General features: G+C 37.6%; 1 protein-coding gene across 1 annotated transcript in view; it reads left to right on the plus strand.

Moving 5' to 3' along the window:
• The first annotated feature begins 1214 nt into the window (after positions 1-1214).
• Positions 1215-6798, plus strand: part of LOC149948877 (dopamine receptor 1-like) — a 146733-nt gene continuing 141149 nt past the window's right edge. Inside the window, exon 1 of the mRNA XM_090174053.1 lies at positions 1215-1348. The gene's annotated coding sequence lies outside the window, so the exon portion shown is untranslated. The remainder of the gene's footprint in view (positions 1349-6798) is intronic.

Genomic DNA, 6798 nt, shown 5'->3' on the forward strand with positions numbered 1-6798 from the left:
TCAATAAGATCTTTAATTTTATTGATAAATTAAAACTTGATACCTTTTCGTTTTGTGCTTATTTACCATCTGAATTTTGTTAATCTTATAATTTAATATTTTAAGGTTTCTTTTGAGTCGGAAAGTGTTCCAAAATGTAAGGTATTTACGCGGAATTATCTCAAAAACGTTTAAGACTTTTAGAGTCGGCATTTAGACCAGGACCCAAAAGAAACTTAAACCGACTCTTTGTGCTACAGGGCTTACGTGTTCTTCGCATGTTTTTAAAGGTTACCATACACGAAATGCAATTCGTGTAAATTTACACGTGATCTACGCGTGTCTGTAACAGTGTGAGAGATAAGGCACTATCACAGGCCAATAATTATATAATAATATAATAATATAATATAATATAATTCCATACACAGCAACAGGGGTAAAAATTCCATAAGTACTCCTAAATTCTGAAAAACCACTAAAGCGCGTGTGAAAATTTAAAAAATTCAAATCCCCGCTTTATGCGAAACTCGGTCGAAAATGCGAAAATTCATTCTAGCTTGCTGGATATAGTCTATTCTTTACCGAACGCGTTAAAAAGTCAAGAAGCAAACCTTTTACGGGACGCGGTAGCTCATTTTCCCCGACCCTATCAGTTCATCCTAGAACTCAATATAGAATGAAATCCTAGTATAAAGATACTGAGATTTTAAGCCTACGAGGCTACGAAGGCTAATAAAAAAATCGAGTAATATATTGCTTATAGCCGAGTGATAGACGGGATTTTTTATCGCGAGAAGGCGGCGTCTTGTAAGGCGAAGGTCTTCTCGAACGGAGAGGAGCTTTTTCGAAAACCGTATTTTGCGCCTGGCTACTCTCAATATCCGTTGTTGTCACTCACACCCCGAGAAGCGGAATCTCTCTCTCCGTGTTGGGCCGATCCTCCGTTCAGTCGCAGAGGAGACTTTGCAGCGAAAGCAACCAACTTTAGCTCTCGTATCCAACCGAGAGGAACTTTTCTTTTCTCACGAAAGTTCTGGCGTCCACTCCACAGAAGCCAACGAAAGAGCTTCCGTAAACTGACAACGTTCAAATCTTTCACCGAAAAAAATCTTACGGAAAAAGAGAAGAAAAGTTTGCGCTCTTAGATTTTTATTTCAGTTCTTATCAATTTTTTTTTCTTTATTTGCGTTTTTTTTTTTTTTTTTAAACTTCTACGAATTTTCGTGGCCGGGTTTGCGTACATTTTGTTGAGAAAAAAATATGTTTTAAGACAAAAGGAAAAATTCAATGAATTGGTTCATCTCGGTTTGCGCTCAAATATGAATAAAGAAAATTATTCTAACGAATGATGGAACTTCTCGTATCGGTGAGTGTCATCTTAATCATTCATATTATTCAATTTAAAGTGCGCGTAATTTTTACAAAATCAATGATAAGTTTTCAATATGGATTTATTGGTATTTTTAGCAAAATGTTAATTTTTCTACTTATCAAATGATAATCTAATCTAATATTTATTTATCCTGATGATGGCAGCGTAATACGCAGTAGCCGAAACTAGTTGAATCGTGCTTTTAATTTTTACAATTTAAAGAACAATTTATAGTGCACTAAAATACGTTGTTTTTATTTATTTTAACCATAATTTTTGCACTAGCGATTGGTATTTCTATATAATTAATATTTATTCATTATAAAATATGGTATTTAATGATAAGTATTGTAAATTGAGGGTTAATTTACAATACCATTTTGAAAATAGAAAGAAAATTATAAATCAAAATCGTGTAGAACTGAAAATCCAAATTTAAACCGTAATTAGGTGTAAAAAAATTTAAGGAATTTTCTCTAAAAATTGATTTAAATATTTAACTTTAACGGCATTAAAAGTGTAATCCTTTTCGTTTTACTGTTTCCTTAAGTATCTTTTAAAAAATAAATTATCCTAATAAATATTAATAGAATTTACTAACGATAATTATTCGTTTTCAACTAGAGAGCTGAATGTAAACGGTTTTTCACCATTTACCACGGTAATGGCTCGGGATCAAATTGATATTTTGTTAGGGAATGGATGAAACTTGGAGTTTGGAAATTCTCGGGAAAGGATTTTTTCTCTGCTTGCTATACATTGTATCGGGAATGGGATGGGAATTTCGGGAATAAGAAAATTTATATTAAATTGAACGAGAATAATTGGAAGATAAATATTTGAACGAAAATGGAACATGGTTTCGACGGGAATAGATTTTTCCACTTGTCGAAATTGGGAATGACGGGAATAAGAAAATGTATACGAAATGGAATGGGAAGGGTTGGAAGACAAATATTTGAATGAATATTGTAAGGTTTTTGCTTCAAATGAAGCTCCATAATTTAAACAAATTAGTAAATCAATTGTTTTTACAGTTATCCACTATAGTTTAAAGACAGAGCAAAAGACGAAAGGCTTACCACCACACGTACGGTCGCGAACATTTCAATATTTAAATTAATCGCGAGAAAAATAGAACTTAATCGCTGTACCAAAGTTCATTAAAAGCGACTCAAAATGAGCAAAGTTTCCATTACAACCATCAACGAATAATTAAATACTTCCACGGTATATCTGGAAACCACTCGGCGTAGAAAACGAGATAATGTCGAAGCTACCGTTACAATTCGTACATAGATAAACAGGTGAGAGAGCTCATCTCTTAGGAGATTTGAAGCCAAAACAGAGCGGGCGCCGGAGTATCCCCCGTCGAGTTTGAATATGCATTTGACGTCCCTAACAATGGCTTTAAACATCAAACTTTCCCTTTAAGTAGCCGTTTCACAAAGGCTTATAGTAGCCCGCGAAACTATCCGCAGAATTATCGCGCGATAACAATAAGCGACCAACCTCGCGATTACCTCAGTCAGCTACTGGTCCGCGATATCAATGTTGTACGCTTCGGTGAATTTCAAGGTGCGATAGACAGCGTCATACTCGCACTCGACTCGAATTGAAGTGATACCTCGTCACCGCTAACGATTACAACAGCGTCTAACTCTTAAAGACCTTGATTATATACTCTTAAGATCGGATTAATTAAAAATGGGAGAGACACACGCTTATATCAATTCACTGACTAGTTGGTTTTTAAGAGCCACTTCAACGGTGATATTTGAGCTTTGAAGGTTAATTAAGAGTTGAAGCACCTCTTAGTACTCGACAATAGCTATACTGTCATACGAAACAAAGTTTAAATCGGTTGGATTACCAGTGTTGACCAATTAAATTTAGAGAAATTCGACATGAAATCTTGTTTACATAGAAGTGTATTATCATGGCTTGAGTTTGAATTTCAAAATAGACTTGAAAAGGATTTCAATGTTAGTTTAAAACAACAACTACTATTCGTCAGGACGACGCCTGTAGTGCTATAGTATCGTCCAAACACTTTTTCCTACTTCGTGAATACAGGTTTATCCCAAAAGCTATAAACCAGTGCTTTATCAGAACTTTGCTAGATATTTACTCACCGAACACTTCGCGAACCAACGTCACCGAACCAGGTTTACAAAAAGTAACTAGGAAACTTGTTTTGATCCCACGATAGCCGAAATCGGTTAAAAATTAGTGCGACGTACTCGGCGACGTAGTTGCTTAGTCGACGAATCCCGCGTGACTCTTAATACTATAAGATTTTTTACAGATTTTGGCGGGTGATTGTCGTCCGCTGGAACGCGCTTGGAGCCTGCGAAGGTAGACGTTTCATTTTTATAAGCAATATGGACTCTAATCTCGCGTAACATGACGTATATCATTAAACTACCGTTTAAACAAGCTAAGAAATGGCGCGTCTCGGTTTGACCTTTAAAAGCGAGAAAACTCGGAAATATCCGGTGTCAGATGCAACAGGTTCCAGGCGGTGCTACTGCCCATAAATAAGGATTAGATTCTCTATCGCGGATCTCGTTTTCAAGGTGGAAAGGCTATTACGCCGGGTGACACTGATTTATGTCTAATTGGAAAAATGCCGTCTCTTCGAGGGACGCGCCGGGTGACGCTGGTATCACGACGCGCGGATATATCGCGTTATTAGAGAGTGTAGTGACAAAACTGAGAGCTTTATTAAATTCAAGGCGATTCGGCGGGACTCCACCAGGGGGAGTGAGGGAGGGAGACTCGGTGGAACCCTTTACATCGTCTCTTCCACCAGGGGGAGTGAGTGGGAAGATATATCGTGATATTAGGTTATTGTATATTTCACGCTAGAGCGACTACCACAAATTGTTCCGTCTTCAATCGTCAACCAATTTCTTTCCGACACCATAAGTAACGTAACATTGATAAGTATGACAATTATCATGAATTACCATCGAACGGATTTTCAGTGATATTGCGCGATCAAGGTTTAAGGCTGCACAGAGACCTTTGGTATTTAAATTCGTCGAAGGCGAAATAAACTACTACGAAGGATGAAAATAATAAACTACTCAGTTCGATTACAAGTCCAAGTCGGAGCTGGGCGAGAGTGTCAGTGTCGCCAAAAGGTTATAATAAAATTGTCATCAAAACAATAGAAAGTGCCATACTTATTGTTATTATATTACTTAAGATTTCACGGATCGTAAGAAAATCATGAAAACAGTGGACATTTAACGAGACAGTTTTTAAAATAATAGTAATAATTTCATTATTTTACAAGCATGTCACTTTATTATTTTGGTTAACATTAGAATCAATAATTTAGAAATATTTTTGAAAAGTAAGCGTTATTTTTCAAATGACGAAACGGACTATCTTTAAACAATTCGGCCGAGTCGCAATATAAGTTTCACATTGGCTAAATGTATGGGCCCCAATGGGCATCACTATCGAGATAAAATTTTATATCTGATCATTTACATGTGGTCTCAGCGGTTTCCAAGAAATCAATTACCCAAATTTAAGCCCCCCAACGGGTATCGCGATCGAGATAACATTTAATCACCGATAAATTAAATGTCGCCTAAGTGGTCGCTGGGAAATCAAGGACCTAAATTAAGTTACGGACCCCAATGAGTATCGTGATAGAACCGTTTTTAAATTTAAATGATCATTACTCAAACTGAATTGTTTTACATACCTGGTTTTAGAAATAAGATAGCGAATCGTGAACGCGTTAATTGACATTATTTTTTACTCAAACCGAATTTTTTGAGATACGTGGTTTTGGAAATAAGGTAGCAACGGCGACCTATACCACCGCAACTAACTCGCGAGCCATCTCCAGCGCCTCCGAACCGGGAAAGAGGTGCAGTCATTTATATTTAAAGGCGTACTTATGTATTTTGATTGTCCTTGCACGTTACATGATAGAGTCGCAGAATATATTGAAAATTAATTTCCAAAACATTGTACGGCCGAAAAATCGGTTCAATATTATCGACAGGGACGATAGTTTTCGTACGACTGGCAACCCGGCCATATATAGCGATTTCGCGCAAGCGCATGAAGAAGCCAACGGATATGAGTGTAGAACCAGAGGGAGTTCCAAAACGATGATAAATAATATTTATGTGGCCGTGAGCTGTAGCTCTTCGTCTCGCTGGCAGAGAGCTCAGGGGTGAAGGGCTCCCCACCCAGTGTTTCCACACGGGTGCCTTTATTTTTCACTTTTTTTGGAGCGGATAAATTAATTTTTCCCGTTTTCGAAAACCGTTTTTCCCGCAATTTTTCCCGCTAAATTCTAACCAACGGCACTTATGTTAAAATCGCGTGCGCCGCAGAAATTATTAATTTTTCCCAAATGTGGACTAAATGATAACGATTTTCATACCATATTTAAGTTTAAGGAGGCCACAAATGGTATAATTCCCTTATCGGTTCCTTTTTTCAGTTTTAATAGATTTTAAACTACTAAACAGCCACTCTGTTACTGCATTAGAATAAGGCAAGCACAAAAAGAATCTCACTAGTTTTGGAAGCTGATTATTTTTTCGAAAGTAGCCCAATTGGGATGGAAAACCGCCCAACTGGCAGCCCTGCTTCGAAATGAATAAATGATATGGCCCGTAAGTTCGTAACGGCAAAGATACGATAACCAAGGATAGGATCCATGGGTTAACGACCCGGTAACGACCCAGCCGGGCCGTAGCAGACGATTCTAATTAGAACAAGAGCTGATTCGAGTACGCAGTGAACAACCTTGGGCAGTCACTGTGTGAATCTAGCGAGTTCAGAAAAGGTCTAGAAATAAGTTCGATTAGCAAAAAGGTCTAGAAATAAGCATGAACTATATAGTTTTCTCTATCGTTAACTTTTCCCGCGAAATTTCCCGTTCTGAGTGATTTTCCCCGCTTTATTCCCTTTTTCCCGCTTTCGAATATTTTGCAGCGCTCTTATTCAGTTTTCCCCGAAATGCCACCACCCTCCTACTAGTGCTGTGTGAGTACTCGATCAGCATCGAGTACCCGACGATTTTTGAGGTCAGATACTCGAACTGCAACTCAAATAAGAATTTTTTGAAATACTCGTCGATTATCGAGTATCAGAAATTTGCCCTAATCGGGTACTCGAATACTCGAATAAGCCACCTGTAAAACTCGCCGAAAGGTTTTTCCCGCTGACCGTATTCGGGTACTCGACAATAATCTCTTTGCCATAGCCAGTCGCCCGGGTAGAAAAACGGGGGAAATCAATCCAAACGAACATCCGCGCCTTTCAATGACCTTAAGTGATTGGCTGCCTGGATTCGTATTCTTTTTTCACTTTTGAAGTATTGTTCTTTAGTTTAGCGTTTTGTTAATTATTTTTATGTTTCTTAACTTGTTAGTGGTTACCTAACATTCATTTAAGTAGTACCT

Source organism: Leiobunum rupestre, chromosome 4 (genome assembly GCF_980474605.1).
Source record: "Leiobunum rupestre chromosome 4, qqLeiRupe1.1.hap1, whole genome shotgun sequence".
Classification (NCBI taxonomy): domain Eukaryota; kingdom Metazoa; phylum Arthropoda; class Arachnida; order Opiliones; family Sclerosomatidae; genus Leiobunum; species Leiobunum rupestre.